The following is a 12,719-nucleotide window of genomic DNA, read 5'->3' as shown; positions in this document are numbered from 1 at the left end:
AAATATGAGGAGGATATTCACTCTCTTTCCCGTGATAAGATATATGTAGTGTTCCGCGAAATTAGGAAACAGATCATATTATTCAAGCAAGAAATCATCCAAATTTACTTTGCTTTGGCAACTTTGGCAAGCAACAGGTCATTTCAATCAAATTCTTGTATGACAGATGATGAACTGTTGGAATTCATAGACCTCATCCTGCAAAATCTAGCGGATTTGACAAATGACGATTTGAATTGGAAAATTACTAAATCGTCCATTTATGCTGCTTTGAGTGCTCAAGTCCAAGATCTTGAAGCAAAGCTGACATTCTTGAAAAGCTCCATTCCCTTTGCCAAAATGCGAGGAACCGCAGATATTCCTGCCTTGCTATTGGCTCACTTTGAAGTGGTGGCGTTGACCGCAGCACGCCTCTCTTACATGTGTTCTTTTTGGGATGATGATGACGAAAATCAAAATCCTGGGTTCTACTCCAGAAGAACTTGCAGCTTCAAACTCCTCAGCATCATTACATACAGCAGTGATGGATGAGCGGATATTGAACAACTTCAACGATTCTCTGATAGGACGTCTCTGGGAGTTGTTATGCTGCAGCTCTAGCTTTGTGGATTCTATGAAAGATGAAATGCAAACACTCTATGCAGAACTGAGGTTTTTGAGAAGCATTTTAAGGGAGCATCATGCGATGATGGATGAACAAAATGAAAAAATTGGAGCTCTCCTTGGTGAGGCAGGCATTATAATATTCTCGCCCACTCTGAGCAGAGTGATAGAAGGAGAAGTTAGCTTCTCAGGATCCACCCAGGTTCTTGATTTTTGTGATCTGCTGGCCAATATCAAGCATTTTAAGGATCAGATCAGTGGCTCAAGTACTATACAGAGTCTTCCTAATTCCTCTCATAGCTTAAGAGCACCAGAAGTTAGCCAGACTTCCAGCCGCATGCTATCAAAAGGTAAAATGCCAATGGACCATGAAGTCATGGTTGGTCTTGATGATAAGGGAGAACAAGGAATTGAACCACTTATCAAGCATTTTGAGGATCAGCTCAGTGTCTCAAGTACTATACAGAGTCTCCCTAATTCCTCTCATAGCTTAAGAGCAGCAGAAGTTAGCCAGACTTCCAGCCGCATGCTATCAAAAGGTAAAATGCCAATAGCTCGTGAAATCATGGTTGGTCTTGATGATGAGGCAGCAAAAGTAATTGAACGACTTATATGGGGATCAGAACAGGTGGAAATTGTTCCCATTGTGGGAATGGCTGGGCTTGGTAAGACGACTTTAGCCAAAAAAGTTTACAATAATATTTCAGTAACCTGTCACTTCCACATTCGTCTTTGGTGCACTGTTTCTCAAGAATTTAACATGAAAAGCTTGTTAATACAAATTTTGTGCTCTAATGAAAAACAGTCGAGGATGGATGAAGAGCTTAAAAAATTGAATGAACATGCGTTGCTTGAAAAGCTCCGTCAAAGGCTATTGAAGAATCGGTATCTTCTTGTTTTTGATGATGTCTGGGACATTGAGGTATGGAATGAGCTGAGAACTGCATTCCCCAATGACAAGAATGGAAGTAGAATCATCTTTACGAGCCGATTTTCTAATGTAGCTTCAGATTCAAAGGTTCAATATGGTGGAGAACCTCACTATCTTCACCCACTCAGTGAGAAAGAAAGTTTCGAATTGCTGCAGAAGAAGGTGTTTGGAGAAGAAGAAGAATGTCCTCAAGCATTGCATGAATTGGGAATGGAGATTGCCAAAAAGTGCAGGGGATTGCCACTTGCACTCGTTGTTGTAGCTGGAGTCCTGGCAACTATAGAGCATGATATTTGTGTTTGGGAAGAATTTGCTGAAAGTTTTACTTTGACCATGGTGTCTGGTGCAGACCAGTGCAAGAAGTCCTTGGAGCTCAGTTTTGAGCATTTACCATACCACTTGAAGGAATGCTTGCTGTATTTTGCTGCATTTCGAGAAGATGAAAAAATTGGTGCCAAGAAGTTGATGTGTCTATGGATTGCAGAAGGATTTGTGGAAATAATTGAAGGAGAGAAATCAGAGGATGTTGCAGAAAAATATCTGATGGACCTAATTGGCCGAAACCTAGTTATGGTAGGTAAGAACAGATCCATTGGTGGAGTGAAAACTTGTTACATTCACGATTTGATATTTGAGTTCTGTAAGGGCAAGGCGAAAGAAAAGAAATTCCTGCAGGTCCTGCGAGGATATGATGAGCTTTCTACCTTTAATGAGCCTCCCAACCTACCTCGGTTGTCCATTTGCTCCAGTGGCAAAGATTTTATGAAGTCAAAGCTATTTTGTCCATGTTTAAGTACTCTGCTATTCTTTGATGCTACTCCAGGATATAATAAGTTGAAGTTGCTTAATATCTCCTTCCTTTTTTGCATCTACAAACATCTTAAAGTTTTGAATTTAGAGGGCATTAACCTAATGTTGAAGGAGCTTCCAGCTGAAGTTGAATCACTTCTTTGTTTGAGGTACTTAGCCCTTAGAGCTTCGGAAATGGAATTCATTCCACCATCTATAGCCAAGCTCTCACATTTGGAAACCTTTAGTCTAAATTCTGATGAGACGGTTTCATTGCCAGATAGCATCTGGAACATGAAGAAGTTGAGGCATGTACATGTAGAGAATGGCGTCGTTATTCCTTTCTCTTCCAATGACAACGTTGTTGAAAACCTCTCTAATTTAGACACACTGTCTACTCTGGAGCTTTATCTTGATAAAGAGGGAGAGAACCTGTTGAGAAGGATTCCCAACGTTCGCCAACTTAAAATTTTCAATTGTGGGAAACAAAATAGAGTATGCTGCAACATGAGTCGACTAGAATGCCTAGAGTCACTCGGCTTAGGGGACTACGGCTTCTTAGGTTCACGGGAACATGTTGAGCTTTCTTTTCCCATGAATTTGAAGAAGTTGAGTCTCGGCAATCTGGGTCTTCCCTGTAGTAAAATGTCATTGATTGAACGACTACCCAATCTTGAAGTCCTCAAATTAAGAGACCGGGCAATGGAGGGCCAAAGATGGGAGCTGATGGAAGGAGGATTCCCTCAACTCAAGGTCTTGACTTTGGAATACGAAAGCATTGAGAAGTGGATAGAGGCAGACCCTGACAGTTATGATTACTTCCCGTGTCTTCAGCGATTAAAACTCTTCGGAATTTTTAATTTGAAAATGATGCCTGCTTGTTTAGGGAGTACACCAACTCTTGAAACAATTCAGGTGGCGCATTGTGGATATGGCGTCAAATCTTGAGCTATGGAAATTGAAGAAGCACAGGAAGATAATTATGGAAGGAAAAGATGTGAATCTGAAGACATCATCATAGATTGAAGGCATCAGCTGGAGCAATATTGTAATTTTTTCGTTTTTTTTGTCATCACCATCAATTGCTTTTGTAGAAATAATCATGCTTTTTATTTTTAAACAAGTTTAATTTATATTTACCATTTGGTAGCTTTTTTGTACTTCAGTAGTTGCCTGTAATGCATGCACAAGCGCATTGAAATTGATGAACAAGCAACTAATTATTGCTCTATTTTTTTTTCTTAATGATATCATCAGGGAGTGCATGCTACGGTGGTTTTTCCTCTTCAGATTGTAATTGGTCATCTGTGCGGGGTCTGGCTTTCTTTGATACTTTTGTGGAAGATGGAGGTAAAAGTTGGAAAGGATCAATGGCTCTTTTCTTGTCAAAATATGGTGGAAACAATCAATGAGATTATTCAGATATTTTGTTGTTGGCCTATTTTGTGTAATTTCGTTTTGCTGAATTTAATGATGGTTTTGTGCTATTTCTTTTCAAACATGTGTCAATTTGCCGTCAAGGAACTTTGTTATCATTTTGATAGAATTGATTAACAATTTATGTTTGAGCTCATGATTCTTGGAAGAATATGATAGCCCAATTTGGAAACCTCTATGATCATCTCTTTTCTGCTCAATCTTAGGTTTGGATTTAGGATATCCAACTTTGAGATTTGCTAAATTTTCAGGATCATATTTTACTTCTTTAAATTGGAGAATTTTTGCAAAAGAATGTTTTTAACTTGGTTTTTCTGCTGCTTGTGCTAATTGCTCGAAAGGGCATTAGCTCCAAGGAGCTTTAAAGGTGATATGTTTGTATGAATATTTAATTTTCCATTTTTGAATTCAACACCATATGTTTTAGATGATATATAGAGTTACGGATAAAATACCCAGATTGGATAGAAAACGAGTATAAATTTCACAATTGTACAATGGGTCAATGCCTTTATTTATACGCTATGTCAAGTGAACCTAGACAACTAGTACAATGAATTTTGGGCTAATTAACATATAATCAAAAGAAAAAAAAATGAGATTTGGAGATTTTCATAGTTTAAAAAAAAAAAAAGAGCAGCTAACTAAATTCTTCGTGATGCGAAGAACCAAAAAAGTAATCTCACTCTTTCTAAATACATGAATGAAATTTAATTGGATAAAATAGGAATCACATTTTGCCAACATCGGGCCTAAAACACATAAACGATTAAACGTTGAAAAAATAAACAGGAAATGGGGTTCAATGGCGTCTTAAAAAACTGGGCTCTTAGGGACGACGCGTAAGCCCATATGCTCCTCTCAAGCTGAACAATAGACTCATTAAATGTTTCTAGGACATTGTGGAGTCTCTCTCACCTCAGCCCACATTGTATTGATCTTATAAGGCCCAAATTTTAGCAACTATGCATTTCTCTAGTTTCTAATCTCAACTAATGATTTGTCCTGAATACTTGGGATGAATTGATGAGAATGGACTTCAACTCGTAATCTATTTTCGCTTCTCTATTTATTGCGAATCAATGGAAAATTTCTCTTTACTACGACTTGATAACACTTTGTGCTAGTATATCAAGGCTATAAATGAGTATGTTATCTTTTTACAGAACTTCCAAAGGTTGAGATTATGATTTTTTACAGCAAATCATGTCTCAATTAGTCTTTTATAGGTTAGGGATATTAACTGTCAGTTAATAATCTTTTCAAGTCATGCCCCACTTTCATCACGCATGCTGGCTAAGGCTTAGTTAACTTTAACCAAATGAGAAAGTAAGGGTAACAAGTAACAACAACGTGGTTCTACTTGCAAAAACTAGGACACGCGCAAGCTGCAAGTCTTACCTAACGAAAAATGAACAAATTTGTAAGACGGTGTCAGATTGGCCCTTCTCAACTATGAAAATGATTAATCATCTAATTGTGAATCTACAATACAAAATATGATAGAATTTGCTGACATAATTTTAGACGGATTTGGGTCCTCTCTAATGAATTCTCTCTTCATTTCGTACAATGTACATTTAGATGTATGACACACGTCTTCAATTACTAAGAAGGGACATGGTCAATTTAAATTTGACTAATCCTAACTCTTGTTAATAAATGAAGATACGTGTCATACATCTAGATGAATACTACGGAAAATGGGGAGAGAATCAACTAGAGATTAACAAAGTCCCGCTCACTCCCGATTGGTTTTCAATTTTGGCGCTTGTTTTATTCCGTGGATCTTTCCAATACAAAATATGGTTGCTCCTGATTTGTGAGGGTATTACTATTATTTAGAGTGAAATTGCTCTGGCAAGAACATAATTGTTTTGGCAATATAGCTAACCCTATTCTATAATTTGCTACTAAGACGGACTATCGATAAGGTTTTGTTAAACAAATGATTTCTATGTTTTGTTGGAGGAGAAAATTGATAGCAATATGAAATTTAAATAGTTAAATTTCTATTCTTTTTAATTAATTTTAAAAAATTATCTTAGTACGTATTCCTAAAACAAATGCCCACTATGTGCAACGCTTATGCTCCTATGCTAATTTCATCAAAATAGATCTTATAAATTTTAGTTATAAACTTAACAATTTTCATTTGAAGTTTAAAAACACCATGTAAGATAATTTTTATAGGCTTTTCAACGGTGTTTTGTTATATATGCGACCAAAAGTATATTCATGACATCCGTCTTCAACATTTTTACTCTAACCTAGTCTTTTTTTTTCGGAGATAATAATTATTGTATAATCTATTCTATCCTAGTCTTTTTCCTCTAACCTTGTGTTTGGATTGTAAATTATTTGAAATAATTTTGTGAAAAAGTACTGTAGTGTTTTTTTGATGTGATGTATGTGAGATAAAAAGGTGATTGAAAAATGTGTTGATAATGCAAGCAAATCAGTATGTGTAAATAAGGCATAAATAAAGTGAAATAGAAGACAATCCAAACACTTTTGGGCAAATACATTTTTCAATTACTTTTTTGATGCATACATTAAATTGCTATAATACATTTTTCAAGAAAAAACTCCCAAATAATAGAAAGCCGAACATAACTATTTCGTATATTACAATTCTTTCAAGAGCATTTGATACACTAAAATTCTCATTATATAACAAGCCACACTGTGATACATTTCAAATTCGCTAGAGGCAGAAAACTATGATGTGATTTGTCTACCACTTATAGGGCAAAGTACAAATCAAAGAAAATGTAGGAAGAACCAGTCTTGGTTCCTCGGATGACAAAATAATTTCATTATTAGTTCCCCATATTGCATCTTTACCATACATGATTCCATAAGGTATAAATAATTTAACTTTAATTTTTTAAATTCGGTCCCTCATCTTTATGAAATTTGCACTTCAAGCACTCCTCCAGCATCCAACATGCCTTTCAACAGTCTAATGTTAGAAATAAAAGACATCAAATATGTAAAAAAAAAAAACTAAGAATTGAAGATCTAAATGAGAAGTATGCAATTCTTAGGGAAGAAAATATTATCTAAAGTGAAACATACTAGGCTATATAGTAAGACTAGCGCAGCAAACATGGGACTAAAAACTGCAATTTTTACTCGTACTCTATCCATCAATATACTCTTTACCCTTTGTGCTTAGAATAAAGCTTGAGAGTCCATACATGATTTTTATATATTTCAACTCGTTTATTAAATTAAAGCTTTAACTTTCATTTTGTTTCATATTAGTAATTATCGAGTGCCTTAATTAACTCAATTGTAAATATTTGAATGTAGATATTAAGAGAAAGTTGAAAACATATTTGCTTTTAGAGAAAATGAGGAACTTACTTTGCTACATTAGCCCAGTGAACTCAAAAAAGATTTTACAACATATGACCATCATTTTTTGGTGTATAAAATGTACAAACGAATATTTCTAGTTTAAAGTCTTCGTTTAAATAGAATTAATATTCTTATGGAAGAAATAGCAAGAGAAGTTAGACATTCACATTAGATAGAAGTGTATAATGTGAACAAGCATATTGATTATAACATATTTGTGTTTGGAAATTGTGCCTTAAATTTAAGTGTATTTCATGCATTTTTCCTAAGCTTCATTAATACATTCATTCCCTTTTAGATTCATTCTTAGATTCATGTATCTCTTGGAATTTACTAGTTCTTTCATATAACTTCTAAATTCTTGTACTTGTAACAATGATGGTACGTGTATCTATATTCTTGTGCCTTCACACAACTCACTTGGGCACTCTCCTTCCCACAGTATAGGAGTAGCGTAAGATAAATCTTGATGCTTAACCTGAAAAAAAAAATGGAAAAATCGTTCAAAACGTCTCTCACATTTTGCAAAATAACTTTTTTCGTCCCTCGCTTTTAAAAATGTAATTTTACGTCGCTTACAAATTCACATTGGTCAAATTTGGTCCCTAATTAGGTTTCCGACTAGTTTTTGGTCGGAATTCACCACGTGCCTTGCACGTGATCATATTTTAAGGGCAAATTTGTCAAATCAAATTTTATATAATTCGATTCATAATCCCTTACATTTCATAAAATAAATTTTTTTGTCCCTTACATTTCACAAAATGAATTTTTTCATCCTTCACATTTTTCAAAATGAGTTTTTTCATCTTTTATTGATCATGTGTGTGAATAATTTTTTTTAAATCCATGTATATATTTGTTTGATTTCACCTGAACAGTACGAATAGCATGTAAAATCAAATAGAAAATTATTAACACTATTTGTATATGCTCAAGTGAAATCCAAATAGATATATTACTTGGGTTAAAAAATTGTTAGTTTTCACTTATATTCCATTTTCTTTTACTCAAAATTGAAAATAAAGAAAACATTAATCCTAAATATTATCGAGTTGTTTATATTTGAATTAATTGGGATAGAAAAAGTAAACAAAAAAAAGTTTATGACAAAAAAGAAATAACTTTGTACTTTAAATTTTAACACATCACAAGGCAAGTAATTCAACGGTTAGTCTTAAAAGTGTCGAGTAGAAATTTCAGATTAAACTGAAATTTGTTATAGCACAATTATAGAATTTCGACATTAGGACCATTAATTAGATACCCTTATATACACTCAATAAATAAATGTATTACCAAAAGAGAAATGTCACAAATATTAATAGGTCAAATTGTAAAATCATATAAAATATACATGGGTTTCATACAAAATTGTTAGTTTTAAACCCCTTATATATATATATATAATATATTATCTATTGAATAGCATGTGTATAACTACGACTTAGACATGTTTAAGATGACCGAATAGAGGATAAAATTAACATTTATTCATTACTTTTCAGTAAAATCAAATAAGGATATACTGGGTATATAGAAAAAAAAGCTATTCGTATACATGATCAATGAGGTATGAAAAAATTCATTTTGAAAAAATAATGAGGGATGAAAAAATTTCATTTTTCAAATGTGAGAAACGAAAAACAACTCATTTTGTTAAAAATGTTAAGGACGAAAAAAATTATTTTGTGAAATCGTGAGACTATGAATCAAATTATGTTAAAAATTTATTTGACAATGTTTGCCCTTAAAAATGATCACATGTGCAAGTGCACGTGGTGATGCCGCAAAAATAGTCGGAAAGCATTAGGACCAAATGTTGATCAATGTGAATTTGTAAGGGACGTTAAAATTACACTTTTAAAATGAGGACGAAAAGTCATCTTGTAAAATGGTGAGGACTTTTGAGAAGATTTTCCAAAAAAATATATTAAACAAGAAAGACCTTGAAGGTGTGCCTAAGGCATTTACATGATTGCACTCTTTAGAGTTAAAGAGAGTGCAATTCATATGCTTATCATCACATTATTATCCCCTCTTTCATTATATTATCACTCACTGTAAATTACACTCTACATAGTATAATAGCATGTACCTATAATCAAATCAAGTATTTATCTTAATAAATAAATAAATCTATTTTTTGAAAAGTAATTTCATTTATTTTTGGAAAACAAATTTATTAACTTTTGTTGAAATTTTTGCATTCTAAAATTTTTTATTTTCTGAAAAAATAATATTATTAATTTTTGAAAACTAAAAGTATATATTTTTATGTATTTCAAAAATAATACATTGTTATTTTCTAAAAATAATTAGATAATTATTAAACAAATACCCAACACTTTAAAAAATTAGATAAGAGGTTAAAGAAAACAAATGATGCAGTAGAAGAAATGATGGAGTGGGAGAGTAAGAAATTGAGAAAACGTTAACAATATTTATAGACCAAATTTTGAGAATTGAAAGTGAAAAAAAAATACTGCTGCACACTCGTGAAATTGAAACAATGCTACCATTATTTTACCATTGCAAACATGTTGAAAATTGGATTCAAGGGACCATTGAAAAAGTTTTGAATAACTGGATAAAATGAAACTGTTGGAAAGCTTTGAATAATTGGACTAATTAGACCCACTCTTTCGGCTTTTTTGCTTCAATTATGCATGTAGTGATGGTTATGCATGTATAGGCATTATATTCTTACTATGGGACAGTTTATAATGCATGGGTGTAATAAAGGGTAATTGTGGATACCCTAAACAATATTTGACCCCGAAAGGGCCAAAACTAGAGTTCAATAAACTAAATTGTACGGCTTTCGAACACCATATATTAAGTCTTTCGAACACCAAATAAAAAGTCCATAACTTCCCCAGTTGAAAGTTGTGGTGTGTTGTGGACTTTTTCTCACTTCAGCCCACCTCTAACCGATCCTGTGTGGCCCAATAATTATCAGCAACCTAGGTGAAGAATATTAATGGTTTTTTTATAATCATTCCAAGTCATGTACTTTCATAGTTAGGAGTTTATTCTCGTTGCCCACTATGTTGATTGTAGCACTTCAAAGTTGATTATAAGTAGGGATAATTTCATAAACGTCCTCTAAGGTTTTAGACAATTTCACTGAGCTCCCTTGAGGTATTAAAAATTGTACTTACCGCCCTTGATTTGATACATTTGGTAATCAAACCTTAGAACTACTCAAAAATTTAAATGAACATCCTAAAATGTCCTTGGTTTATATAGTTTATATTGCTTTCCAAAACAATTGTAAAATTTATAGCATCAAATATTAAAAAAAAGCACCAAATTTTCAATACCTATATTTATTATTTAATAAACAATTATAACAATAGTTTTATCACTATGACAGGCTACTGTACATAGTGCTTTACTAGGGATACATATTCCCTGAAGGTTGGAGAAGAAAGTATTATCATAATTGTTTTAGAGTTTGTAGATTTTTGAAATGTTAGAGGTATCAATAATTTAGTAGTAGTTTTGGACAGTTTCTTTTTAAATCACTGTTGTTTTTGGTGCAAAGAAAAAAAGGATCAACAAAAAATTAGATCAGATTCAAATTTGTCAAAAAAAAGGTCACTAATTCAACATTTGGTAATGATAACGACTAGAAGCAATATTTATAGTTTATAGTTCTGTGGTTTTACTTGTAAAATATGAAAAAAAAGAGGAATAAGAAGAGAAAAGAAAAAGAAAAAATAATTATAAATATCATTCTTTCTATATGCATACCCAACAAAGGGAGTTTTATTAAAATGGTAAGACTAATATTGTCATTTTAAATGGGCAAGGAAGGCAAGTGTAATTTTTAAAATCTCAAGGGATCTCATTGAAATTGTTAGAAACCTCAGGGAAGGTTTTTGAAATTATCCCTTAAATTTAATCAAAAGAGAATATGAAAATATTCATGGGAGATATATCAATTGGCCAAGAGGAAATAGATGGATTGGTTGGTTCAGAGAAAAAAAGTATAAATACGAAATTTTGAATTCAAATCCTCTCCCACTGTATCATTTGAGTCTCCAAAAACCTGAGTAGAGTTGCTCACATATAAAAAATGGAGCAAATAAGAATCACAAGGCTAGATATCGATTACACATTGTGAATGGTATCTTCTTCCATCTAAGACACTGCCCCTTAATTGAAGGCCGAAACTTGAATTTTCCAACAATTATCAGGAGGAAGAAATTAAACCTAATCCTCAAACCAACCTAAAAGGCAATTGCTCCGAAACTTGAATTAAAGAACAAGAAAAGGGATCGTCTGCTAGCCATGCTTGACCAGATCACTATCCGGTCAATCTGTCAAATTCTCCACATGGACCCCCTGAATGTGGAAGAAAGAATATAACGAATGTTTAGAGTCGACTTGATTTCTAATAGCCCAGTAAATGGTATTTGCCTGCATTTCGGTTCGTACTCTTCAGACTATTACCACTAATTCTTAGTCGACTCGTGGAAGTTTTCCACTTAAATACTGAGAATTGATATCAAACATTTAAAAATAGGTCTGTGGTATCATACCCATGAACCCTGTATTAAAAAGCAAGGAAAGGGATGGTTCCCTAGCCGTGCCTGACCCGAAGAACAGCCAGTCTCCCATCTCTCCCATTTTCCAAATGGTCCCCCAGAATGTGGAAGGAAGACTAATGAGTAATGAGAAGACTAGAATTAATTTTCAATGGCCCAAGTAACACTGAAATGGGCATATAACTTGTGTTTGAATATGAGATTATCTGGAATAATTTTTTTAATGAGTATTATATTATTTTTTTGATGTGATATATATGAAATAAAAATATGATTAAAAAATGTGTTTATGAAATAAGTAGATAATTTTATACAATAATGAGCGTGCATTTAAGTCCTGACTCTTGAAAAGAAGTACTACTACTAATTAGTAGCAATTTCTCTAATTGCAGAAATCCCAAATTCTCTGCTTCCACAGTACCAAGGGTTGAAGAAGCCCTCAATTTTTTTTTTCTCATAGTTTTTACTTTGTTGGTCATGGTTATTAATCTCCAAGATCAATGGTCATGATTATTAATACGAGATAATTAGAAGAGAAAGTGATCAAATTTAGTGATTTGCTCAAGAAAGAAAACAATGGAAGAAAATTAGAGAGCTAGTAGCTTGAAGGTTCATTATATTTTGATCATTTATATTGTGACGTCTCTTGGATCATTTATATTTTGATGTCTCTTTGTTTTCTGTTCTTCCTAATTATAAAGTTTAACATATTAAACTGTGGATGCTTGAAGCAAAAAAAAAAAAAAAAAAAAAATTAAAACAGGGACGCGCAATAAGAAAAGGGACCCATTGTGTGGGAATGGAATACATTAATCATTCCCAATAATTCTATGAAATCGGACCCACTACTTTATTGAGGCAATAATAGAGAAGGGGCTGCTCCGTCTGGACCACTGTTGTTTTGGACAATAAAATCATCAAAGTGTCTTAACCACTGCTGTTCTTGTCTTAAAACATTGACTTTTATGTGATCCCTATTATCAAATTTCCCTAATAAAATGTTGATGACAGAGTCAACCAATCTTGTTTATCAATTT

At 33.2% G+C, this 12,719-nt stretch overlaps 1 protein-coding gene across 1 annotated transcript in view; it reads left to right on the top strand.

The window, feature by feature from the left end:
- The window catches only part of LOC113764812 (putative late blight resistance protein homolog R1B-17), a 96,978-nt gene that overhangs the window by 51,641 nt on the left and 32,618 nt on the right, over positions 1 to 12,719 (top strand). The window lies entirely within an intron of this gene.

The sequence above is a fragment of the Coffea eugenioides genome, chromosome 3 (assembly GCF_003713205.1).
Source record: "Coffea eugenioides isolate CCC68of chromosome 3, Ceug_1.0, whole genome shotgun sequence".
Lineage (NCBI taxonomy): Eukaryota > Viridiplantae > Streptophyta > Magnoliopsida > Gentianales > Rubiaceae > Coffea > Coffea eugenioides.
Note: the sequence above shows the minus strand (reverse complement) of the source record. Positions and strands in the feature narration are given on the sequence as shown.